Genomic DNA, 27,731 nt, shown 5'->3' on the forward strand with positions numbered 1-27,731 from the left:
CTACGCCACTCCAATCTACGACACGCTAATACACTCAACGCCACTCCACTCTACTCCACTCCATGAGACTCTACTCCACTGTATCCCACTCCACTCTATGGTACTCCACTCTACGCCGCTCTACATACCACACACTACTCCACTCTTTAACACTGCTCCATTCTATGACATTCTGTGCCACTTTACCCCCTCTATGCCACTCCACTCTACGACACTACTCCATTCTACACTACTCCATTCTATCACACTCCAAGACACACTACTCCACTCTACAACACTCCACGCCAATTTATTGCAGTCTAAGCCACTCAACAACACTACTCCACTCTACGACACTACTCCATTCTATGCTACTCCACTCTACGACACTACTCCATTCTATGCTACTCCACTCTACACTACTCGATTCTATGCTACTCCACAACACTACTCTATACTATGCTAATCCACTTTACGACACACTTCACTCTACAACACTCTACTCCATTCTATGACACTCCACGCCACATTAATCCACTCTATGTCACTCTACAACACTCTGACACTACTCCACTCTACGCCACTCCACTCTAATCCACTCCTTGGCACTCCTCTGCACTCTATTCCGTTCCACTCTACAACCCTCTACTCTATGACACTCTACGCCACAACAACTCCATTCTATGCCAATCCAATCTACGACACTTCACCCCACGCCCCTCCACCTCACTTCACTCTACTCTATGCCACTCAAGTCTATGACACTCTACTCCAGTGAAAGCCACTTCACCCTACGCTACTCGCTCCACTCTACTCCACTCTACGCCACTTTATTACACCGAGCACATTTGTAAGAACATTAGCAGCCCACCAATGGATTACTAGTCTAGCCAGCAGCACTGTGGAGTTAAGCCACGTGGCCACCGAGGGACCTTCAGAAGCCATTTTACTAACACTTGCTGGTTTGGGGAGAAGGCTGCGTTGTTACAGCCGTCCTTCATTCTAGGCGGTTGCTGGTCGCCCTTATGTTCTGGAGTAGTGTTTCCGCAGTTTGCAGGTTTGTAGCGAGAAAGATACAAAAGAGCAAAAAATTTGAAAATGTCACCGCAATTACAAAAGTGCATTTTACTAAATCTGTGAATCATCCCTGAGGCCAAAATGAACTTGTTTTTTGTATCACGGGCGTTTGCATGAGATTCTTATACATGCATAATTTATGCATAATTTATGCACGCCGCTCAAAAGAATGTGATTTAGCGAAAATGTGCTGATTAGGCCCAGCATGCTTGGAACATACATGTAATACATGTAACAAGTTGTTCACATTCATGGAAGCACTGAATGCAGGGCCCAGTAAAAGCAGTAACTCTCAGAGAGGAGTACATGAGTGTCTCAAATTAAACATAGACACGAGCTGGTGGATGAAGAAAAAACTGCCCACCAGCCAAAGGGGTGTAACACTCACAGCTTGCGCTGTTCTGAGGTCAAACGCGTATGACGTCACACCACAGCGCCGGACACCTACAACACTTCGAGAAGCAGATCTTGGGTGATGGGAGATTATCGTATGATAATGCCTTCTAGAATACTGATTAGCGCTATTAGATGCAAGAGAGAGTCCATGCATCGAGGTCAGAAACGGCGGTGAAGGTTGACTAAAATTAAATCCTGCTCTGGTCGTCCCCCTACCCCTCCCATCACTTGGGACACAGGACCAGCACACCCAGCACTCCTGCTTCATATCACGTGCCGCGTTACCCTAGTGTCCCGTGTATGAGAAGTGCCACGCCTGATGCATGAATAGCGCTTTGAAGACCGTTGTGCAAAACGCGTCATACAGCAGTAATGTGCTGCAGGCGCCTCGGGAAGGTGTCTGTCCTTGGAGGACCAACACAGACTTAAATTACTCTGCATGGTGAGGTCACAAGTGCCCGGACGGGGCACGTGGCCTTGATTCTGGGGTGCCCCCAAAGAAAGGTGGGGTCTGATATGTAACGGCGAGTGCTTCTTTCCTGTAACTACACACAACTATCCAGAGCAAGCCTCCTCTGCCCCCCCCCTCCCAGGCGTCAGTGCATAATCTTTGGCCCCTATGTGTACAGGCAAAGACGAGTGAAATGATGCCCCCCCCTCCCTGCAAAATGTGTTAAATGGAATGGAGTGGAGAAGTGTGGCTCAATGGTTAGAGTGGCAGACCCTGAAGCAGAGATCTGGCTCAAGACCAGGGTTCAAGTCCCGCTTCGGCAGGTCTTGGGCTCAATTCCCCTTGACCAGATAATTCTCGCTTCGGTGCCTAATCTAATTCATGGGTCCCACTCTGCAACTCTGGGCAATAGCTTGCTTAATCTCCACAACGGCCCCATCAGCGCTTGGATGCCTGGCTTCACCCTGGGGGTGCTCAGGAGTGGGTGCCTCACAGGGAAAAGCCAGGAGGGGTTCCATAGCGGTATGAGTACAGCGCCTTGAGACCCTAACGGGTGAGTAGTGCGCTATACAAGTGCTCATTTTAAATGGGCTCTGAGAGTCCCATAAGTCACATATATTCATAGTCCTAAGGCAAATGCATTCCTCCAACACCCCCCACCCCCCAACACACACACACACCTGCACGGCAGAGGCTGCGGTACAGCCCCGCGTACAGGCCTTGCCAAGATCTGCCTCCGGTACCCTGGCGTCACTCGGTGGCAAGACATGTGCCCAGTGCCCTGCAGCCGGTTGGGGGACAAGGAGTCGAGCGCTGCAGCATTTCTCAGTTCCGGTTCCCGCTCAGTCACTCACACTCCGTGTGACAGTGTATTTGAGCAGTTTTAGAATATAAGGGGCCTTGAAGCTTCTTTTGAACGTTGGTGCGCGCGCGTATTTATGGAAGGGAATGCAAACTCGCCTACCCCATAGATTTAAAGGAGTGCCTTTTTACAATGTACCATCTGGAATTAATACTAAAATTCCAGTGATTTTCCAAACAGGCTTGAGGGCATGGACCTCCATTCATCAAAATGCCAGGAGTAGCGGAAGTGACATCAGACGCCATTTCATCTTTACCTTCCCCCACAAACACTCTTACACAAACCCACATTCACTCGTACACACTCCCTATTTTACATAAACACACTCTCACCCGCACGCATGCGCACATCATACATTTAAAAGTGTTCTTACTTACCTCGGCAACCAAGGAGGGTCGTATTCCAGCTAACTGTACTCCATTTTTTGATTACACTAATAGTGAATAATATATTAACTGTTATTAATATATTATTCACTACTAGCGTAGTAAAAAGTCTGGTTAAATCAAGTTAGTGGAGCCCCGAGCAATGTTCCTAAGGGCGAGTTGCCCCTGTGTTCCTGGCACTGATTTTGCCACGCCGGGGGTCGCAGAGATTGTGCCCGGGGTCACACAATCTCTGCGACCCCCGGCGTGGACCCCGAAATGACGTCCATTTAAGAGGAGACCAGATCTTCCATCCTTGCCTCCTCCTCTTCTGTGTATTTTAAATAAACAGCGGTTGAAGTGCATTTAAAAGTATGGGAACTGTGATGCTGTGGGCTGTAGTGTCGCGTACCAGTGACGGAACTGGTACTGGGACACTACCATCAGTGGGGGTGAACGGAGTGGAGGTCTTCCTGTGCCCCACATGTTTTTCCCCCTACGTTTATTCCGCAATACTTTGGTTTTGCCCTGGTGTCATCAGGGCTGATATAAAAATAAAGAGTGTTGCCTGCGGACAGGAAGACTGGCGGTTTCGGAGCAATCCCGAGGGTCGGGTCTGTAAAGTCACAGGCCACGGCACCTGACCCGTACAAAATCGCAGTTAAAAATACTACAACTGTGTGTGGCGAGTATTTATTTTATTTTAAGACTAATGTCGGGAGGAGCAGACATTACACATGCAACGGGGACGGGGTGAGTGAGGTTGGGGCGGAGTCAAAGGCGTGGCTAAACAACCCAAGGAGGGACAAAAGTAAAGCACTGACCAATGATAACAAAGGATTTCTGAAGGGCAAGCCCATGAACGAGTGAAAGTGATGGGCCTGCGGTGGGTGTGGTTAAAAGTCCAGATATATACCAACACGTCAGAAAAACAGCGCTTGTGTGCTGCTATGCTCAACCTAAAAAAGCATTGGCAAAGGCAGTGCTCTATGGGATGGACAAACACAGGATTGGCCAACTGGGTCATGAATAATCAAGCTCCTGTATCTTCCTGATAAGACGACAATATGTCTCCTGTTAGAAATGGGGTCTTTGGTTGGCAGTCAGGTTACCCCCTGTCCAAGCAAGGACCCTCACTCTACTTAGGGTAAAAGAAAATCACCCTCAGCTAACCCCTGCTTACGCCCTTGGTAGCTTGGCACGAGCAGTAGGCTTAACTTCAGAGTGCTAGGTGTAAATTATTTGTACCAACACACACAGTAAATGAATGAAAACACTACAAAATGACAACACCGGTTTAGAAAAATAGAGAATATTTATCTAAACAAAACAAGACCAAAACGACAAAAATCCACAATACACAAGTCAAGTTATCAATTAAAAAGCAAAAAGAGTCTTCATGTAGTTTTAAACACACACTAACACTGTTAGCATGAAAAGGTACCTTGGGTGCGTCAAAAATAACCCTGTAAGGACTTGCGATGCGTCCATTTCACTCACGAGCGAAACCTTGCGTCGTTTCTCCTTTCGTCGGGTTGGGTGCGTCATTTCTTCTCTCCGCAGGAGAGCGATGCGTTGATCTGGTCAGCACTCTCGGGTCCGGGCAGGCCTTGCATTGTTTTTACACCCAGAGGTATTTGCGTCAGAAATCCAGCCGCACGATGATCCAAAAACCACGCAGTGCGGGTTGCGATCTTACCAGGCTCCATCAGCGATGCTGCGCGTTGTTTCTCCAGCTCCGTGCATCGATTCTTAGGTCATGTTAAAGGCGAGCGTTGATTTTCAGCCATGAAGCCGGTGGTGCGTCGATTTTTCAGCCGCAGATCGGAGTCACATCGATCTTTTCCCCGCACAACGTTCTGTGCTTGGATTTCTTTCTCTTAGGTTGCCAGCTTCTCCTTTCAGGGTCCCAGGAATTGGATGGGCACCACAGAGCAGAGTAGGAGTCTCTCCAGAGACTCCAGGTGCTGGCAGAGAGAAGTCTTTGCTGTCCCCGAGCCTTAAAACAGAAGGAGGCAAGCTCTGAATCAAGCCCTTGGAGATCTTCACAAGATGGAAGGCACACAAAGTCCAATCTTTTCCATGTTACTCTGGCAGAAGCAGCAACTGCAGGATAGCTCCACAAAGCACAGCCACAGGCAGGGCAGCTCTTCTTCCTCAGCTCTCCAGCTCTTCTCCAGGCAGAGGTTTCTCTTGGTTTCCAGAAGTGGTTTTGGGTGCCCTTCTTATTGCCAATTTCTCCTTTGAAGTAGGCCTACTTCCAAGTAAAGTTTTTCTTGAATGTGACATCCTGCCTTGCCCAGGCCAGGCCCCAGACACACATCAGGGGGTTGGAGACTGCATTGTGTGAGGGCAGGCACAGCCCTTTCAGGTGTGAGTGACCACTCCTCCCCTCCCTCCTAGCACAGATGGCTCATCAGGAAATGCAGACTACACCCCAGCCCCCTTCATCTCACTGTCTAGTGTGAGGTGCAACCAGCCCAACTGTCAAACTGACCCAGACAGGGAATCCACTAACAGGCGGAGTCACAGAAATGGTATAAGCAAGAAAATGCCCACTTTCTAAAAGTGGCATTTTCAAACACACAATCTCAATATCAACTTTACTAAAAGATGTATTTTTAAATTGTGAGCTCAGAGACCCCAAACTCCATGTCTATCTGCTCCCAAAGGGAATCTACACTTTAATCAGATTTAAAGGCAGCCCCCATGTTAACCTATGAGAGGGACAGGCCTTGCAACAGTGAAAAACGAATTTAGCAATATTTCACTGTCAGGACATATAAAATACATTACTATATGTCCAACCTTAACCATACACTGCACCCTGCTCTTGGGCCTACCTACGGCCTACCTTACGGGTGTCTTACATGTAAGAAAAGGAAAGGTTTAGGCCTGCCAAGTCGAATTTACAGTTAAAGCTGGACACACAGACACTGCAGTAGCAAGTCTGAGACATGATTACAGAGCTACTTAGGTGGGTGACACAACCAGTGCAGCAGGCCCACTAGTAGCATTTGGTTTAAAGGCCCTGTGCACCTCTAGTGCACTTTACAAGGGCCTTACTAGTAAATCAAATATGCCAATCATGGATCAACCAATTACATAATGGATTGGAGCATTTGCACTTTAGCACTGGTTAGCAGTGGTAAAGTGCCCAGAGTAACAAAAACAGCAAAAACAGAGTCCAGCACACATCAACAACCTGGGAAACAGAGGCAAAGAGTTAAGGGAGACCACGCCAAGGATGAAAAGTCTAACATCTCCCAACAGACAGCGAATGCGTTGTGTAGTGGGCAAGCCCTAAAAAACAAGATAACAGGCCTTCTCTTTGTATGCACCAGGATCTGGAACAACTTCCACATATCGATCAGGGCTGCCCCCACCTCTGCTCAAGCTTAGCTAGGGACGCACAACCTTGAACACTACATCATGATCAGGGCCACTGGATTTATGAGACTGTGCGGGTGCATCAATTTTTGCATAGTTATAGATTTGCCGCATTTGCCACATAATCCATCATCAGTTGCGTAATCTGCAGATTTAAACCAAAAAAATTGCTTCTGGCACAAACCGTTCAAAAGTTACAAAAAAATGCAGCGACACTCTTTGCAGTGCAGTGGAAGCCCCTTTGCAAACATGGATTGTTCACCTTTCTGTTGCTTATTGCTATATTTGGGTGTTAATCCGCTACTAATGAGGTGCAGACAATTCCCAGACAGTGCTACCAAGTTTAAAAATGACAAAATAATGAACTAATACTATTAAAAAATGTGCTGCGTTATGCCGCATAATTTGCATTTTTTTTGCCGCATAATTGACTTATCCCTGACACATAATTCCAGTGGCTCTGATCATGATGCAGGAACAGCCCACAAGCTGGTTACCTTGCAAGTCACGTATTCACTGCATGCTTCCCTCTGACTCTGTACAGAGCGCCTCTGGCTAGGTTTGCGCTATACAAACACCTACATAATACAGCCTGTCTTCAGCAAGAGACACGCAGCTTGGAAGCCAGGCAGTTATCTCATGATAATGCCTTCCAGAGCACCGGGAAGCTTTGGGCTCTATTGAAAGCGCTATACGAATGTAGACCATGCTTTTTTTCCACTAGATTTCATGTATATGCAGTATACACATTCTGAACACTATTTGTATAAAGCTAAGGTACTGAACTGCAATGGTGACTTACGACTACCCTCCAACAAAAGGGGGTTCACAAGAGCTTTTTGAAGTACGTAAATTGGTACTCCTGTGGTACTCTTTTACGTGGCTCGTGGGTTGGCGGGAAAACATCTAAAATTGGAATAAAATGGTAATATCGAGGGAATACTGATATTCACTTAGTACACACAGAAAGTGCTGTGCCCGCTTTGCACTTTCAGTAATAGTGAGTTGGACGTTTCGGTCCAGATTCACACATGCTTCTGTGAATACCCATGTAGTATTCACCTCCATATTGATAACTACTCTACAGGGACACGATGCCAGGCTCCACGCATGCGCAGTCTATGGTCGCAAGGCCCATGATGCACTGGACACGCCGCACTTACTCCCTGGTGTAGATACAATTTACGTCAGGAAGGAAATCATGTAAATTGCCTGCCCTGCCACCAACTTGTGTATCAGCTGGTAGTCTCTGCCAGAGAATTAGTGAAGATATGACATGTTATGAGTAGTTGTAAAGTGCTCCGTCACCAGGGGGAGGGTGTCCAGGCGCTGTATCAGGAGCCATCATGGCCTAGCGGACCTAGTCGAAGGGCCCCTCTGGAGATCCTGGACAGAGTCAACAAATGAAGGGGCGACTCTGATGTCTAAAACTCACAGCCATGTACTCTTCCAAGTCGTTCCAGCCTATAGCTGATAAATGAACCAAGACACAAGTAGAACATCAAACTGCTGAGGATCACACAATGTTGGTCCGCTGTGAAAGCCAGGATTGGGCCTGAAGGTTTCAGGTTTTGAAACCTAAACCAGGGTGACAAGGTTAGTTCACAGCAGGATAGTTCTAAATAAACTATAATCCCCTATAAAACCGGACACCACAGCGCCCGAGGCCCAGGGACAGAAGCTGCCCGATCACTGCACCCCCTGCCTTCAGCAAGGCTTGGAAAGGCTGACGGGCCCAACCCTCAAAGAGTTAAAGGGGGGGCGGAGCCAAGCGCAGTGGAAGATAGCGGCTCTTCCTTAGAGCCAGGTAGAATGGAGACAGGGAAATCGAGCCAAAAGTTACTTCTCCGACATCAAAACCTTCAAAAAACAGGAAAGTACTTCATCGGAAACCTAACGGATATTTCTGAAACTATAATCCGCGATCCACTTGCTCTGCAACTCCTTTAGAAGCGATATAAGGGAGAGCAGAGCCAAACGCCGTGGAATTTTATGATGCTCCCTTAAAGCTGGATGGAACGGAGATGGGGAATCGAGCCAAAAGTTACTTCTATGACAGTAAAGCCTTCAAAAAACTAGAAAATAATTCATTGGAAACCTAATGGATGCTACTGGACTTAAAACCCGCAATCCACTCGCTCTGCTTCTCATTTAGAAGCGATGTAAGTGAATCAACGCAGTGGAATTTGACGACTCTCCCTTAAAAGCCGAATGAAACGAAGACGAGGATTCGAGCCAAAAGTTACTTCAGTGACAGCAAAGTCTTAAAAAAACTAGAAAATACTTCATCGGAAACCTAACGGATGCTAATGGACCTATAATCCGCAATCCATTCGCTCTGCATCTCCTTTAGAAGCGGAGTAAGTGTACCAACGTCGTGGAATTTGACGATTTTCCCTTAAAAGCCGAATGAAACGAAGACGAGGAATCGAGCCAAAAGTTACTTCTCCGTCAACAAAGCCTTCAAAAAACTAGAAAATACTTCATTGGAAACCTAACGGATGTTATTGGACCTATAATCCACGTTCCACTTGCTCTGCAATTCCTTGAGAAATGACATAAGTGAAAGCAGAGCTAAACCCCGTGGAATTTGGCGACTCTCCCTTATAGACGGGTAGAACGGAACTGGGGAATCGAACCAAAAGTTAATTCTTCGGCAACAAAATCTTCAAAAAAAGAAAATAATTAATCGGAAATCTACCGGATAATAATGGATATATAATAAACGATCCATTTGTTTTGCAACCACTTTAAAAATAATGTAAGTGAGAACGGAGCCAAATGCAGTGGAATTTGATGACTCTCCATTAAAGCCGAGTGGAAGGGAGGCAGGGAAACAAACCAAAAGTTACTTTTACTGACATCAAAATGTTCCAAGAAATAAGGTCACACTTCCTCAAAGTTTGATTGTTGAACATTAAAGAATAATGTAGTATCTAAAGACAAGAATAAATCTGATATATATATCAAAGTAGTAGTGCTCTAATAAGAAGCTGACTAAATAAGAATAAGGTAAATGACACATCTGTACAAGGAGGTGGAACCTAAAACATTTTATCTTTCCTCCATTTAAAAAAAATTACAATTGACTTTGCAATAAAGATTCTATAATGATAGATAAAAACTTTAATAATTATTGTGAACGAAATCTCATCTCCCACCACTACAGAGGACATAGATCAAGGAGAATGGGAGACAATGGACACATGGTGGTAAATTTAAAACATGGAAAAAGTATCAACCGAGAGATAAATCTAGATATCCTTTAAAAACTTGAATAGAGTGGAAATATTATTGCTTTAGCTACTTTCTATTCAATATACATCTCATTACAAGATCATATTTATTTATGATGTAGGATACTTGATATCGTATATTTGAAATGGCTTTATTTCCCCCCTTTTCTATTCTCCTCTTCATGACTCTTTGGCTTATATCTCCAGATAAAGGTTTAGGTGTTAAGTGTACAAAATTGTCTTATCACTTGTGTTGGACAATTTATTTGATATTTGATCATTTTAATAAGTAATACTTTCCTTCTACTAAATTAATATAAAAGTCACACTGATTTAAAAACTCATCTATGATATAATTACTTATTGACATATTTGAAACTTTATAATTTATCTTATATTTCTTCTTTCTCTAACTCTCTTCTTTATTATTCATCTTTTTATATTCCTTCTCCTTCTCCCTTTTTATTATTAGAATTTGGATTGATATTATTTTGTTAGTTTTCACATGTCCATTAACAAGTTAAAACCTTTAAATGTTATTTCTTTGAATGTTAATGGTTTGACACATTTTATCAAGAGAAAGAAGATAGTTAATTTTCTTGGACAACAAAAACCAGATATTGCTTTAATACAAGAAACACATCTTAATGAATCAGAAAGTGAAAAATTGAAAAGAGACTGGGTTGGTCAAGTTATACATGCTAGCATAACGCAAAATAATCCTAATAACGATGACACACCTATTCGGAAACGTGGAGTAGCTATTCTTTTGCATAAAAATTTACCATACAAAATTATTCAAACATGGTTTGATGATGAAGGCAGATATGCATTTGTTAAAATTCGTATTAGAAATTCTTTTATGATTATAGGCATGATATATGCACCCAATGATTCCAAAACGATATGTATTTCAAAGATTAGTAGATTATTATCTTCCTTTGGGTCTACAAAAGTATTGATTGGAGGAGATTGGATTGTTACTATGGACCCATTAATTGATAAATCTGGCAAACCAGATACTCATCATTCAAATGATAGATATATCTTAAAAGATATTATAGATGATTTTGCGTTACAAGAACCATGGAGTCTTTTACACCCAGATGACCGAGATTATTCCTTTACATCTTGTGCACACTCAATTCGCTCCAGAATAGATTATTTTTTAACCTCATCCACATTGATACAATCAATAACATCTGCAGGAATTGTTCCTTGTAGCCTCTCCGATCTTGATTTAATAAACGCACACATTAATATTGGATTAACACAATCTCCCAAAGCTAATTGGAGATTCAATACTTCTATGTATAAGACACCTCAAGCTAAATTGAATCTCTGCCAACGTGTTGACCAATTCCTTGTAGAGAATAGAGACTCAGTTACAGATGCTAGTGTATTATGGGGAGCAGGCAAAGCAGTCATTAGAGGAATGATTATGAGAGATTCATATCTTCTCCCAAAAAATTTTTAGAATGAAAGGAATTCATTAGAAAAATCGGTTATATCACTTTCAAAAGATTATAACAAATCTGAATCGCCTGAGATTCTAAAAAATCTGTTATCAGTTAAATTCAGACTCAATAATCTATATACCTCTCAGGCCGAAAAATGTTTATTCCTAATTCGACAACGTCACTATGAAAGAGGGGAGAAAGCGGGACGTCTTTTAGCTTATCAATTACGCCAACAGGAATCATCCAGAGCGATACCTATTATTAAAAATTCTTCAAATGACTTATTTACTTTACCAACAGACATTATTACACAATTCCAAACTTATTATAAAACACTTTATACATCATTGAACTGCGAAGATACAAAGGAGGAAGATGATTTTTTCACCAACCTAAAGATCCCAAGATTAACTCAAGAACAAAAATTAAGACTAGAGGGACCTATATCAACAGAAGAGATAGCAAAAGCTACTGATTGTTTAGCTAGAAACAAAGCCCCTGGAGAAGACGGCTTTCCCATTGAATTTTATAAGATCACAAAAGCCCAAATTATTCCATTGCTACAATCCTTCTTTAATGAAGCTTTAAAAAAGGGTCACTTTCCCCCAGAATTTCTGCGAGCACGTATTACTGTAATTCTCAAACCGGATAAAGACCCATTGGAATGTTCCACTTATAAACCTATTTCTTTAATAAACTCTGATATTAAAATTTTGGCTAAAATACTTGCGATAAGATTAAATTCAGTCATCACAACACTTATTCATCCCTCTCAAGTAGGTTTTGTTCCATCTCGATCCTCCTCAAATCACCTTCGAACAATTCTACATTTATTATGGCAACAACGTAATAAAATAGAAGAAAATATTGTATAATCCTTAGACGCTGAAAAGGCATTTGACAGAGTAGAATGGGGATATTTATTTCGAACTCTGAATAGAATGGGTATTGGTACTGATTTCATTACATTAACTAAGGGTATGTATCAACTTCCTACAGCCGCGATCATGTGTATTATGATGTCCACTATCCCCTTTGTTATTTATTATTGCATTAGAACCCTTAGCCATTGCAATTAGACAAAATGCTAACATACAAGGCATTGCTACTTCAACAGGCGAGGTTAAAGCTTTTTATTATGTAGACCATATTTTACTTACATTATCTAACCCGAACTCCTCAGTCAAAAACCTGATTAATCTATTAAATCAATTCTCGACATTTTCTGGTTATAAGATTAACTGGTCTAAATGTGAAGCTTTACCAATGAACAACAATACTACTTCATCCGTATTAAACAATTTCTCTTTTAAATGGAAATCATCACATTTGAAATATCTTGGGATCCTACTTAATACAGGGTTGAAGAATATTATGATGGATAACTTGAACCCCATAATAGATAGACTTAAAAGAGATTTTACTAGATGGTCTCAATTGAATCTATCGCTATGGGGAAGAATACAGATTATTAAAATGAATAAAATTCCAAAATTTAATTACATCTTAGGTATGTTATCACTTCCTATAACTTCTAAATTTTTCAAAAATACAGCATCTTTGATAACTTGTTTTATTTGGGGAGGAAAAAAACCGTTGTATAAGTGGTTCAAAATTGCATTCATCTTCTTTTAAAGGAGGCCTTAGACTTCCACACTTAGAAAACTATTGGATAGCACAACAACTATCACACGCAACTTATATGATATCCATGAACGAAAACACACCCATATGGATGAAAGTGGAACAATTCCTATTGAAAACCACTACCCCCATGGCTACCTATTACACAAAATATCCAAAATTCTCACAACTCTCCAATCCAATCATTTACTCCTCCCAAGTGGCTTGGCAAAAAGCACATAAAATTATAAACTGTAATATTCATATACATTCAAATGCTCCAATATGGAATAACTCAGCAAGTATATACGAAGGTTAAGAACTTAATTGGTTTGTCTGGAAAAATCATAAAATTAATAATCTATCAGACATATACACAAGGAATAACTCCTTGAAGCCATTCTCACAACTACAAGATACGTATAAACTCCTGCAATCACAATTTAATAATTATGTATTATTAATGTCAATTCTTAAACCTATAACAAATCCGAATATAGATTCTATGATACACTCATCCATTGCTCGTTATATCTACATGTGGAAAAACTTCAAAGGTATGGTATCTGGATTATATTCATTATTAATTGATAAATCTTTTTCAGATGATACATCTAGAAATTTAAAATGATGGTGGTCTACAAGACTTAATATTACTTACTCAGACAAAGAATGGTCTAAAGTACTGGAAAATCACAATCAGGGCCTTCATGATACAAGGTTGAAATTTAACTACTTTAAAATTCTACATCGATGGCACTGGTCACCTTCTAAAATATGCTCTGCCAAACTCAGTAATAACTCTGATTGCTGGAGACGTTGCCAACCCAACTGCGATATCGTACATATCTTATGTGAATGTACTGAAATACAACGATTTTGGATACAAATATTACAATATCTGAGAAAAAAATTCCCCAATATTACATCTTAGTCACCTCGCTTATTTTTACTACATGATACTCGTGGTCTAGGTAAGCTCTCTTCATAGGTGTTTAGATGGCTGCCTACAGCGATCGGTAGAGCTAAAATTAACATATTACGTTTCTGGAAATCAAATGCTTTGCCAACTGTCCAAACTTGGTTAAAAGATATGTTTGAGATGGCACAATTCAAAAGAATGATATATAAACTAAACGATAACCTACTGCAGTCCGACCACATATGGAATAATTTTTTTAATAATTGAATTCCTCTGCCCCCTTTTCATTTTATCCAACGATCAATGGGAAATACTGTTTTTCTTAAATACACTCTCTCCAATCCCGATACATATTTACAATGGTTTAACCAATTATCGATTCCTGTTCCTTTCTTTGTTTTAACATGTTATAGGATTCTATAATGCAGAGACTACTTGCTTAAATACTTTGTAAAAATATATTTTATGTTCATTGCTACTTTTATTAGTTTCATACAGAACATATCTAATATAGAATAATTATGGAAGGTACTTACCTGTTTTTTTATTTTTTATTAGTACACTGGATTCTCATTTTTTTCTTATTCTTTTCAAAATATTTACTGTATAATTGATACTGTTAATGAACATTTTGTATTTATTTTGTATCTATAAAAAATTATTAAAGAATTGAAATACAAAGAGTTAAAGGCTGGATCCAAGCAGGGACTTTGACAGGCCTGTCTGTTTGCATTTTACAGAGGCATTCCTGTCACACACCTCTGGGGCCAGGCTGCAGCGCACAGAGCCGCGCCAGCGCCTACAAAGCTTTAGACGTTTATTGAGAAAAAAGATTTTTATAGCTACCAGCAGCACATGGACTTGTGTCTTTATTCGAAACGCTATGTTTCCGCTTCCCTACTTAACCACAGCGTGTGATCCTGGGCAGATCATCCCTTAGCCTAGTCAGTGAGTGACTACGAGCTATAACCTTCTGGCCAAGTCCCCATAAATAATTTGACAGCGCCTAGAAAACAGACTAAATGCATCTGATGAGGGACACGTGCAGGGAAACCTTCATTCACTTAACCAAGTGTTGTAATGAAAACAGATTAATTTCAGCTTTTCCCAAAGAACTGGCGGCGGCCGCTCCACACGCACCAGGACGGGAGGCGGGGAGGGGAACTTCTCACGAGTCCAGCTACTTCTACCGAAAGTTCGGGCGTTAACAGTAAGAGACAGAGAATAAATAAACAGAGGGACTCACCTAGCGCCCAGATCTGGGTGCTCCAGGCGCTCAGACTTCGTGCAGTCCTCTCTCCCTCCAGGGCTGGTGCTGCCCTCCTGCTGCTCCGGAACCTCCCCCAGCCCAGCCAGATCTCTCTGGCAGCTCTCGGGGTCTCACCTAGCGCCCAGCGGGCTCCCCTGCGTGCTCAAGGCGCTCGGGGACTCAGTTAGCACCCAACCGGCCCCCTGCGTGCTCCAAGCGCTCAGACTTCATCCAGTCCTCTGTCCCTCCAGGGCTGGTGCTGCCTCCCTGATGCCCCGGTGATTTCCCAACCCAGCCAGTCCTTTCTGGAAGCTCAGCTAGCGCCCAGCGGGCTCCTCTGTGTGCTCCAAGCGCTCAGTCTCCACGCAGCCTTCTCTCCTCCACTCTCCCTCCAGTGCTGCTTCTGTCCTCCCCGCTGCTCCGGAGCCTGTCCCCGCCCAGCCAGCCCTCTCTGTCAGCTCTCGGGACTCTCTGCAGTGACTCACACACCCCACGGGCCCCCACGACCTCCAAACCCCGCCACGCTCCGGTGCGACCCCACAGACCGCCTCCTTCCCTTCTGTTTACTTTCGAGGGCTCTGCGGCTGGTGTCTGTCGGGGGCTCTGGCCGGGGGCCAGCCTTGCATCATTTTTTTTCTGTTTCCTGTAGATAGGGAACATGGGAGCTAAAATAAACCACAACATTTCATTCACAGCGAACGGGCCGCGACACGCAGCGCCTCGACTCTGCCGCCTCTTGAGACAGGAAAAAGCGCGCAGTGCATCAGTGGTCCTTGACCAGATCTGCGCCCGCCACAGGGGTGGCGAACTAAAGAAGAGACTGTCCCTGCTAACAACAGGCCCCTCTTCTTCCCAACAGGCCCTGTCAGTGATTATCTTCCTAGCGCTTTGAAGGAACCAGGAAGAGGCATGCGGCGCTATGGAAAAACTTTTTATGCATATGGTATTTCTATTTCGCGAGCCTAGCAAAAGGTTGAATGTAATATATTAAAAAAAAGTAATTCTTGTGTAGAAGAGGAAATTCTCAATGTTCAGAAGATTACACGCATGTAATCCCATCGTGCCCCAACCTGGCTGATCCTGTCTGGGTGAACACAGGAAAGCTGTGCTCCCTGAGAGTCAGGGAATACAGGTAAACTGTGGCTGCCATATTCCTATAGGAATCTATATGCACTCCTCTAGTCTAGGAACTGCAGGTTCCTTGGCACCCGGTCCTACCACTGGCGCCCCTCTGATTACAGTGACCTGGTCACTGCGCCACAGAACCCCCCCCCCCCAAAAAAAAAAAAATCTGGGAGCCTTGAATTCCCTAACACAGGAAAAGGCAGACACCAGAATTAAGTCCACCATGGGCTGGAAATAAACCCACTTTGGCAAAGTCTGACATCACTTTACACCAGGTGCAGCCTCTTGTGTACAGGTAAAACCTACAGGACTAGCCACAGCCCTCACTTGCCAGGTACACCCTCATGCGTACAGGTAAAACCTACAGGACTAGCCACAGCCCTCACCTGCCAGGTACACCCTCATGCGTACAGATAAAACCTACACCCTCATGCGTACAGATAAAGCCTACAGGACTAGCCACAGCCCTCACCTGCCAGGTACACCCTCTTGCGTACAGGTAAAACCTACAGGACTAGCCACAGTTCTCACCTGCCAGGTACACCCTCATGCGTACAGGTAAAACCTACAGGACTAGCCACAGCCCTCACCTGCCAGGTACACCCTCTTGCGTACAGGTAAAACCTACAGGACTAGCCACAGTTCTCACCTGCCAGGTACACCCTCATGCGTACAGGTAAAACCTACAGGACTAGCCACAGTTCTCACCTGCCAGGTACACCCTCATGCGTACAGGTAAAACCTACAGGACTAGCCACAGCGCTCACCTGCCAGGTACACCCTCATGCATACACGTAAAACCTACAGGACTAGCCACAACCCTCACCTGTCAGGTACACCCTCATGCGTACACGTAAAACCTACAGAACTAGCCACAACCGTCACCTGCCATGTGCACAGGTAAAACCTCAAACACCCAGATATAGCTCCCATTAGCAGGTAAAGCCTTATAGGTAAGGTAAAACCGATAGGACTAGCCACAGCCCTCGCCTGCTAGGTACACCCTCATGTGTACAGGTAGAACCTCACACTCATCGACACAGCCCTCACCTGCCAAGTGCAGCCTCACATGTACAGGCAAAACCTCATACACCTCGACACAGCTCTCCCCTCCCAGGGACAGCCACACATGTACAGTAAAACCTATAGGACTAGCCACAGCCTTCACCTGCCAGGTACAGCCTCATGTGTACAGGCAAAACCTGTAGGCCTATCCACAACTCTCACCTGCTAAGGTACACTCCCATATGTGCAGGTAAAACCTTGTATACCCAGATATAGCTCCCATCAGCAGGTACAGCCTTAGAGGTAAGGTAAAACCTATAGGTATAGACACAGCCGTCACCAGCTAGGTACACCCTCATGTGTACAGGTGAAACCTATAGGACTAGCCACAACCCTCACCTGCCAGGTACAGCCTCATATGTACAGGTAAAACCTATAGGACTAGCCACAGCCCTCGCCTGCTAGGTACACCCTCATGTGTACAGGTAGAACCTCACACTCATCGACATAGCCCTCACCTGCCAGGTGCAGCCTCACATGTACAGGCAAAACCTCATACACCTCGACACAGCTCTCCCCTCCCAGGGACAGCCACACATGTACAGTAAAACCTATAGGACTAGCCACAACCATCACCTGCCAGGTACACCCACATGTGTACAGGAAAAACCTGTAGGCCTATCCACAACTCTCACCTGCCAGGAACACTCCCATACTTACAGATAAAACATCATTGTAGGAAGTTGTCTCTGTATGTACTATTTCAAAGTAAGAAATAGCATGCACAGAGTCCAAGGGTTCCCCTTAGAGGTAAGATAGTGGCAAAAAGAGATAAATCTAATGCTTTATTTTGTGGTAGTGTGGTCGAGCAGTAGGCTTAGCAGAGGGTAGTGTTAAGCATTTGATGTACGCACACAGGCAGTAAATGAGGAACACACACTCAAAGACAATTCCAGGCCAATAGGTTTTTATATAGAACAATACCTTTTCTTAGTTTATTTTAAGAACCACAGATTCAAGATTTACAAACAATACTTTAAATTAAAGGTATTTCACTTAGGAACTTTAGGAACTTTGAATTAGCAAAATAGCATATACAGTTTTCACACAAATGGCAATAAGCTATTTTAAAACTGGACACTGCAATTTTCAACAGTTCCTGGGGGGAGGTAAGTGTTTGTTAGTTTTGCAGGTAAGTAAACCACCTACAGGGTTCAAAGTTGGGTCCAAGGTAGCCCACCGTTGGGGGTTCAGGGAAACCCCAAAGTTACCACACCAGCAGCTCAGGGCCGGTCAGGTGCAGAGGTCAAAGTGGTGCCCAAAACACATAGGCTTCAATGGAGAAGGGGGTGCCCCAGTTCCAGTCTGCCAGCAGGTAAGTACCCGCGTCTTCGGAGGGCAGACCAGGGGGGTTTTGTAGGGCACCGGGGGGACACAAGTCAGCACAAAAAGTACACCCACGCACAGGGGCGGCCGGGTGCAGAGTGCAAACAGGCATCGGGTTTGCAATAGGTTTCAATAGGAGACCCAGGGGTCTCTTCAGCGAAGCAGGCAGGCAAGGGGGGGGGGGGCTCCTCGGGGTAGCCACCACCTGGGCAAGGGAGAGGGCCACCTGGGGGTCGCTTCTGCACTGGAGGTCAGATCCTTCAGGTCCTGGGGGCTGCGGGTGGAGTGTCCTTACCAGGCGTCGGGTTCTTTGAAGCAGGCAGTCGCGGTCAGGGGGAGCCTCTGGATTCCCTCTGCAGGTGTCGCTGGGGGGTCTCAGGGGGGTCAACTCTGGCTACTCACAGGGTCGCAGTCGCCGGGGAGTCCTCCCTGTAGTGTTGTTTCTCAGCAGGTCGAGCCGGGGGCGTCGGGTGCAGAGTGCAAAGTCTCATGCTTCCGGCGGGAAACATGTTGTCTTTAAAAGTTGCTTCTTTGTTGCAAAGATGTTCTTCTTTGGAGCAGAGCCGCTGTCCTCAGGAATTCTTGGTCCTTTTAGATGCAGGGTAGTCCTCGGAGGCTTCAGAGGTCGCTGGACCCTGTGGAACGCGTAGCTGTTGCAGTTTTTCTTGAAGTGGGGAGACAGGCCGGTAGAGCTGGGGCCAAAGCAGTTGGTGTCCCCGTCTTCTCTGCAGGGCTTTCAGGTCAGCAGTCCTTCTTCGTCTTAGGTTGCAGGAATCTAGTTTCCTAGGTTCGGGGGCCCACTAAATACTGAATTTAGGGGTGTGTTTAGGTCTGGGAGGGCAGTAGCCAATGGCTACTGTCCTTGAGGGTGGCTACACCCTCTTTGTGCCTCCTCCCTGAGGGGAGGGGGGCACATCCCTAATCTTATTGGGGGAATCCTCCATCTGCAAGATGGAGGATTTCTAAAAGTCAGAGTCACCTCAGCTCAGGACACCTTAGGGGCTGTCCTGACTGGCCAGTGATGACTCCTTGTTTTTCTCATTTTCTCCTCCGGCCTTGCTGCCAAAAGTGGGGCCATGGCCGGAGGGGACAGGCAACTCCACTAGCTGGAGTGCCCTGGGGTGCTGTAACAAAGGGGGAAGCCTTTGAGGCTCACCGCTAGGTGTTACAGTTCCTGCAGGGGGAGGTGAGAAGCACCTCCACCCAGTACAGGCTTTGTTACTAGCCACAGAGTGACAAAGGCACTCTCCCCATGTGGCCAGCAACATGTCTGGTGTTTGGCAGGCTGGTAAAATTAGTCAGCCCACACTGGAAGTCGGGTATGGTTTCAGGGGGCATCTCTAAGATGCCCTCTGGGGTGTATTTTACAATAAAATGTACACTGGCATCAGTGTGTATTTATTGTGCTGAGAAGTTTGATACCAACCTTCCCAGTTTTCAGTGTAGCCATTATGGTGCTGTGGAGTTCGTGCATGACAGACTCCCAGACCATATACTCTTATGGCTACCCTGCACTTACAATGTCTAAGGTTTTGCTTAGACACCGTAGGGGCATAGTGCTCATGCACCTATGCCCTCACCTATGGTATAGTGCACCCTGCCTTAGGGCTGTAAGGCCTGCTAGAGGGGTAACTTATCTATGCCATAGGCAGTGTGAGGTTGGCATGGCACCCTGAGGGGAGTGCCATGTCGACTTAGTAATTTTCTCCCCACCAGCACACACAAGCTGGCAAGCAGTGTGTCTGTGCTGAGTGAGGGGTCTCCAGAGTGGCATAAGACATGCTGCAGCCCTTAGAGACCTTCCCTGGCATTAGGGCCCTTGGTACCAGGGGTACCAGTTACAAGGGACTTACCTGGATGCCAGGGTGTGCCAATTGTGGAAACAAAGGTACAGGTTAGGGAAAGAACACTGGTGCTGGTGCCTGGTTAGCAGGCCTCAGCACACTTTCAAATCATAACTTGGCATCAGCAAAGGCATAAAGTCAGGGGGTAACCATGCTAAGGAGGCATTTCCTTACAATCATATACCCAGATATAGCTCCCATCAGCAGGTACAGCCTTATAGGTAAGGTAAAACCTATAGGACTAGCCACAGCTCTCACCTGCCAGGTACACCCTCATATGTAAGGTAACATCTATAGGTCTACACACAGCTCTCACCTGCCAGGTAGAGCCTCATATGTAAGGTAACATCTATAGGTCTACACACAGCTCTCACCTGCCAGGTAGAGCCTCATATGTAAGGTAACACCTATAGGCCTAGACACAGCTCTCACCTGCCAGATACAGTCTTACATGTATAGTTAAAATCTCGTACACCTGAACACAACTCTCATCTGCAAGGGGCAGTCTCATATGTACATGTTAAACCTCTAGGCCCAGGCAGTGCTCTCACCTGGCAGGTAGAGCCTCATTTGTACAGGTAAACCTATAGGCCCAGACCCAGCTGTTACCAGTCAGGTGCATCCCCACACTTACAGGTAATACCTCGTATGTCCAAAGATAGCTCTCATCTGTCAGGCACAGTCTCATGTGCCAGTGTACAGATTATACTCTTCTAGACTCACCCTCATGTGACAGAGCAAGGGCTATATACTATGCCACGCACAGCCTCAGAGTACAGGTTCTAATATTCCAGATACAACATCATATGCCAGAGTAAAGATATAATATGCCAGACACAGCCTAACATGACAGATTTCAGGTTATAATATGCCAGACAAGCCAAATATAGCCACAGTACAGGTTATAATATGCCAGACACAGCTTCATATGCAAAAGAACAGATTATAATATGCCAGGCACAGCCTCATATACCAGAGTACAGGTTATGATATGCCAGGCATAGCCTCATATACCAGAGTACAGGTTATAATATGCCAGGGACATACTCATATACCAGAATACAGGTATAATATGCAGGCACAGCCTCATGCCAGACACATCCTCATATACCAGAGTATAGGTTATAACATGCCAGGCACAGACTCATTTGCCAGAGTACAGGTATAATATGCCAGACACAGCCTCATATGCCAGAGTACAGATTATAATATGCCAGGCACAGCCTCATATGCCAGAGTACAGATTATAATATGCCAGGCACAGCCTCATATGCCAGAGTACAGTTTATAATATGCCAGGCACAGCCTCATATGCCAGAGTACAGGTTATATTATGCCAGGCACAGACTCATATGCCAGAGTACAGGTATAATATGCCAAAGTGCAGGTATAATATGCCAGGCACAGTCTCATGCCAGGCACAGCATCATATACCAGAATACGGGTTATAATATGCCAGGCACATACTCATATGCCAGAGTACAGGTTATAATATGCCAGGCACAGCCTCATATGCCAGAGTACAGGTTACAATACGGCAGGCACAGACTCATATGCCAGAGTACAGGTAAAATATGTCAGGCACAGACTCATATGCAAGAGTACAGATTATATGTCTGGGAAAGACTCACATGTCAAAGTACAGGTTATAATGTGCCAGTAACAGCCTCATATGCCAGCACACAGGCTATTACATGCCAGGCACTGCATCCTATGGCGGAGTACACGTTTTACTACAGCAGGACCAGCCTCATATGGCAGGGTGCAGGTTATAATATGGCACGTATAGCAATCAATCCATGTGTACAGGTTATATGCCAGGCACAGCCTCGTATACTAGCACACAGGTTATATTATGCCATGCATATCCTCATATTCCAGAGTACAGGTTATAATATGCCTGGCACAGCCTCCTATGGCAGAGTACAAGTTCTAATACACCAGGAACAGCATCATATGCATGTGCACAGGTTGTAATATGCCAGGCAAGCCTCACATGCCAGAGTACAGGTTATGTATGATATGCCAAGCACAGCCTTATGTGCCAGAGTACAGGTTATGTATAATATGCCAGGCAAAGCCTCATGTGCCAGAGTACAGGTATAACATGCTAGAGAACTGGTTATAAAATGATGACAGCCGATGGGGGTAATGGAATTTACAGCAATATTTCTTATGGTGGTTCTCGACCATTCTAGGAGTCATTTGAGGTGATGTGAAGGGTACATGAACATCGTAGCTGGACATTATCAACATTACTTGCAGAGGTCGACACAGTCAATGACGGTAGAGTTCCTTATTATTAGAAAACATCAGTGGCATGTAATCTAAGTTAGATCATCTAAGTCAAGTTGGGAGGTGATGGACTGAGGGAAATGATGTTATGTGCACCCAATTTATTTGTTTTATTGGGGTGCATGCCCAGTGCTTAATTTGTAAATAAAAACGTGCTGGTGCTGAAATCCCTCCTCTTAACCCCTTCACTGCCAGGCCTTTTCCCCCTCCTGTGCCGAGCCTTTTTTTGGCTATTTGGAGCAGTTCACGCTTAGGCCCTCATAACTTTTTGTTCACATAAGCTACCCACGCCAAATTTGCGTCCTTTTTTTCCAACATCCTAGGGATTCTAGAGGTACCCAGACTTTGTGGGTTCCCCAGAAGGAGGCCAAGAAATTAGCCAAAATACAGTGAACATTTCGTTTTTTTTAAAAAAATGGGAAAAAGGGGGTGCAGAAGAAGGCTTGTGTTTTTTCCCCTGAAAAAGGCATCAACAAAGGGTTTGCGGTGCTAAAATCACCAGCTTCCCAGCTTTCAGGAACAGGCAGACTTGAATCAGAAAACCCAATTTTTCAACACAATTTTGGCATTTTACTGGGACATACCCAATTTTTACGATTTTTTTGTGCTTTCAGCCTCCTTCCAGTCAGTGACAGAAATGGGCATGAAACCAATGCTGGATCCCAGAAACCGCAACATTTCTGAAAAGTAGACAAAATTCTGAATTCAGCAAGGGGTAATTTGTGTAGATCCTACAAGGGTTTCCTACAGAAAATAACAACTGAAAAAGAAAAATATTGAAATTGAGGTGAAAAAAACATCAATTTTTCTCTACATTTTACTCTGTAACTTTTTCCTGCAATGTCAGAATTTCGAAAGCAATATACCGTTACGTCTGCTGGACTCTTCTGGTTGCGGGGATATATAGGGCTTGTAGGTTCATCAAGAACTCTAGGTACCCAGAGCCAATAAATGACCTGCACCCTGCAGTGCCGGGTATACAGCAATTCATTTGCTGAAATATAAAGAGTAAAAATAGCTATCAAGAAAACCTTTGTATTTCCAAAATGGGCACAAGGTAAGGTGTTGAGAAGCAGTGGTTATTTGCACATCTCTGAATTCCGGGGTGCCCATAGTAGCATGTGAATTACAGGGCATTTCTCAAATAGACGTCTTTTTTACACACTGTCTTACATTTGGAAGGGAAAAATGTAGAGAAAGACAAGGGGCAATAACACTTGTTTTGCTATTCTATGTTCCCCCAAGTCTCCCGATAAAAATGATACCTCACTTGTGTGGGTAGGCCTAGCGCCCGCGACAGGATATGCCCCAAAACACAACGTGGACACATCACAGAAAACAGAGCTGTTTTTAGCAAAGTGCCTACCTGTAGATTTTGGCCTCTAGCTCAGCCGGCACCTAGGGAAACCTACCAAACCTGTGCATTTTTGAAAACTAGAGACCTAGGGGAATCCAAGATGGGGTGACTTGTGGGGCTCTGACCAGGTTCTGTTACCCAGAATCCTTTGCAAACCTCAAATTTTGGCTAAAAAAACAAATTTTCCTCACATTTCGGTGACAGAAAGTTCTGGAATCTGAGAGGAGCCTCAAATTTCCTTCCACCCAGCGCTCCGCCAAGTCTCCCGATAAAAATGGTACCTCACTTGTGTGGGTAGGCCTAGCGCCCGCGACAGGATATGCCCCAAAACACAACGTGGACACATCACAGAAAACAGAGCTGTTTTTAGCAAAGTGCCTACCTGTAGATTTTGGCCTCTAGCTCAGCCGGCACCTAGGGAAACCTACCAAACCTGTGCATTTCTGAAAACTAGAGACCTAGGGGAATCCAAGATAGGGTGACTTGTGTAGCTCGGACCAGGTTCTGTTACCCAGATTCCTTTGCAAACCTCAAAATTTGGCTACACAACGTGGACACATCAAATTTTTTCATAGAAAACAGTGCCTACCTGTGGTTTTTGGCCTCTAGCTCAGCCGGCACCTGGGGAAACCTAGCAAACCAGTGCATTTTTGAAAACTAGAAACCCAGGGGAATCCAAGATGGGGTGATTTGCGGGGCTCTGACCAGGTTATGTTACCCAGAATCCTTTGCAAACATCAAAATTTGGCCATAAAACACTTTTTCCTCTCATTTCGGTGACAGAAAGTTCTGGAATCTGAGAGGAGCCACAAATTTCCTTCCACCCAGCGTTCCCCTAAGTCTCTCGCTAAAAATGGTACCTCACTTGTGTGTGTAGGCCTAGCGCCCACGAAAGGAAATGGCCCAAAACACAACGTGGACACAACATATTTTTTCACAGAAAACAGAGGTGTTTTTTGCAAAGTGCCTACCTGTGGATTTTGGCCTCTAGCTCAGCCGGCCCCGGGGGGGGGGGCAGAAATGCCCTAAAATAAATTTGACCCCCCCCCCTGCCCGGGAGCGACCCTTGCCTACGGGGTCGGTCCACCTACGTTGACATTGGCGCCAAAAAACTAATCCCCGGTGCCTAGTGGTTTCTGCCCCCAAGGGGGGCAGAAATGGTCTAAATACAATTTGCCCCCCAGGGGAGCGACCCTTGCCTGATGGGTCGCTCCCCATCTCTAAAAAAACAAACAAACAAAAAAAAGAACACAAAAAAAAGATTTGCCCTGGCGCCTAGAGGTTTCTGCCCCCCCGGGGGCAGATCAGCCTAATAATAGGCTTGGGGGGCAGAAATGGCCTAAATAAATTTGCCCCCCCAAACCGGAACCCCCCCCCCCCCGGGAGCGACCCTTGCCTACGGGGTCGCTCCCCCTGGGTGACATTGGCGCCAAAAAACAAATCCCCGGTGCCTAGTGGTTTCTGCCCCCTTGGGGGCAGATTGACCTAAAATCGACCAATCTGCCCCCAAGAGGGGCAGAAATTGTCTAAATACAATTTGCCCCCCAGGGGAGCGACCCTTACCTGATGGGTCGCTCCCCATCTCTAAAAAAACAAACAAACAAAAAAACAACACAAAAAAAAAGTTGCCCTGGCGCCTAGAGGTTTCTGCCCCCCCCCCCCTGGTGGCAGATCGGCCTAATAATAGGCCGATCTGCTCCCATGGGGGGCAGAAATGGCCTAAAATAAATGTGCATCCCCAACCCCCACCCCCCCCCCACCAGGAGCGACCCTTGCCTACGGGGTCGCTCCCCCTGCGTGACATTGGCGCCAAAAAACAAATCCCCGGTGCCTAGTGCTTTCTGCCCCCTTGGGGGCAGATTGACCTAAAATCGACCAATCTGCCCGCAGAAATGGTCTAAATACAATTTGCCCCCCAAGGGAACCGACCCTTGCCTGATGGGTCGCTCCCCATCTCTAAAAAAAACAAAAAAACAAAACAAAAACAAACAAAAAAAATTTGCCCTGGCGCCTAGAGGTTTCTGCCCCCGGGGGGGCAGAGATGGCCTAAAATAAATTTGCCCCCCCCGGGAGCGACCCTTGCCTACAAGGTCGCTCCCCTTGCGTGACGGCGCCAAAAAAAAGATCCCTGGTGCCTACTGGTTTCTGCCCCCCTTGGGGGCTGATTGACCTAAAATCGGCCGATCTGCCCCCAAAGCGGGCAGAAATGGCCTAAATACAATTTTCCCCTTTTGGGGAGCAACCCTTGTCCAAGGGGTCACTCCCCATCTGTAAAACAAAAAAAAAAAAAAAAAATCCCTGGTGCCTAGTGGTTTCTGCCCCCCTTGGGGGCAGATCGGCCTAATCAAAATAGGCTGATCCACCCCCCAGGGGGGCAGAAATGGCCTAAAATAATTCCCCCCCCAGGGAGTGACCCTTGCCTAAGGGGTCGCTCCCCTTGCGTGAAATTCACGCAAAAAAAACAACTCCCTGGTGTCTAATGGTTTCTGCCCCCCTTGGGGGCAGATTGGCCTCATCAAAATAGGCCAATCTGCCCCCAAGGGGGGCAGAAATGGCCTAAATATATATTGCCCCCTAGGGGAGCGACCCTTGCCGTCGCTCCCCACCTAAAAAAAAAAAGAAAACATTACAAAAAGAAAAAAAAAAAAAAGAGCCCTGGTGCCTAGAGGTTTCTGCCCCCAGGGGGGGCAGAAAAGGCCTTCCCAAAAAAATGCCCCCCTGGGAGCGACCCTTCCCCAAGGGGTCGCTCCCTTTTGTCAATTTCAGTAAAAAAAAAAAAAATCCCTGGTGTCTAGTGGGGTTTCAAAAGCCAGATTGCAAGCAATCCAGCTTTTGAAACCCTGTGAGATACTTCAAAGGGAAGGAAATACATTTCCTTCCCTTTGAAGCCCCTCCGGGCCTCCCCCATGGGATTGAAAGAGAAATGCTTTGCATTTCTCTTTCAATCGCGCTGGAAGCATAGCTTCCAGCGCGATAGTGGAGACCCTGTGACTAATAAGCGCGCGCTCGCACGCTGACGTCACAGGTGGGGTTGGGGGGGTCGGGGTGGAAGGAGAAGGGCTTCCCCTTCCAACCCTGACTTGTGGGGGTGGGGGGGAACCCCACAGAGGGAGCGCTAGCGCTCCCTCAGGGCTCTGTGCACAGGACGTAATGGTTACGTCCTGAGCACAGCAGCACTGTGCCTCAGGACGTAACCATTACGTCCTGGGCACAGAAGGGGTTAAACATGCGGCTGCTGCAAATAAATGTGGGAACACAGAATACTGAGGCAACATAATTCTGAAGCCATCTCTGGCCTCTTCAATCCATTTACATCCACCCCTGCCCCTTCAGCTCACTTTTGCAGCTTTCTGCTTTCTTCCCATTGTGACGCTTTTTCGTTTTCTCTTCCTCCGTCTTTCCCATATGTGTTTTTTGCTCACAGCAAATGCTTGGGGCAGAGGAATAAGCGCAGGCCCTCAAAAATAAGTGCTGGTGATCAGCACCGAAAACAACAAGCACAAATTAAGCACTGTGCATGCCATATATGAAGTCCCTCTCTCTGTCTCCATGTGATGCTCCCTGGTTTAGTATGTATGCATATTAGTATATGTGTATGTACATGAGTATTAGGGTTAGTAAATTTTAATAAATCATGGAATATGTCGTTATATATGTGTTATCATTGACTTTAGAAATATGATGAAATGGAAGTTTAAATGGGGTTACA

The 27,731-nt window shown here is 45.3% G+C and overlaps 1 protein-coding gene across 3 annotated transcripts in view; it reads right to left on the reverse strand.

Moving 5' to 3' along the window:
* The window catches only part of LOC138263029 (phospholipid-transporting ATPase ID-like), a 490,165-nt gene that overhangs the window by 393,162 nt on the left and 69,272 nt on the right, over window positions 1-27,731 (reverse strand). Inside the window, exon 1 of one of the 3 annotated variants that reach the window (XM_069212431.1) lies at window positions 15,008-15,592. The exons of the other annotated variants lie outside the window; for them this stretch is intronic. The gene's annotated coding sequence lies outside the window, so the exon portion shown is untranslated. Of the gene's footprint in view, window positions 1-15,007; window positions 15,593-27,731 lie in introns of those variants that run through there. 3 annotated transcript variants of the gene reach the window in all.

The sequence above is a fragment of the Pleurodeles waltl genome, chromosome 1_1 (assembly GCF_031143425.1).
Source record: "Pleurodeles waltl isolate 20211129_DDA chromosome 1_1, aPleWal1.hap1.20221129, whole genome shotgun sequence".
Classification (NCBI taxonomy): domain Eukaryota; kingdom Metazoa; phylum Chordata; class Amphibia; order Caudata; family Salamandridae; genus Pleurodeles; species Pleurodeles waltl.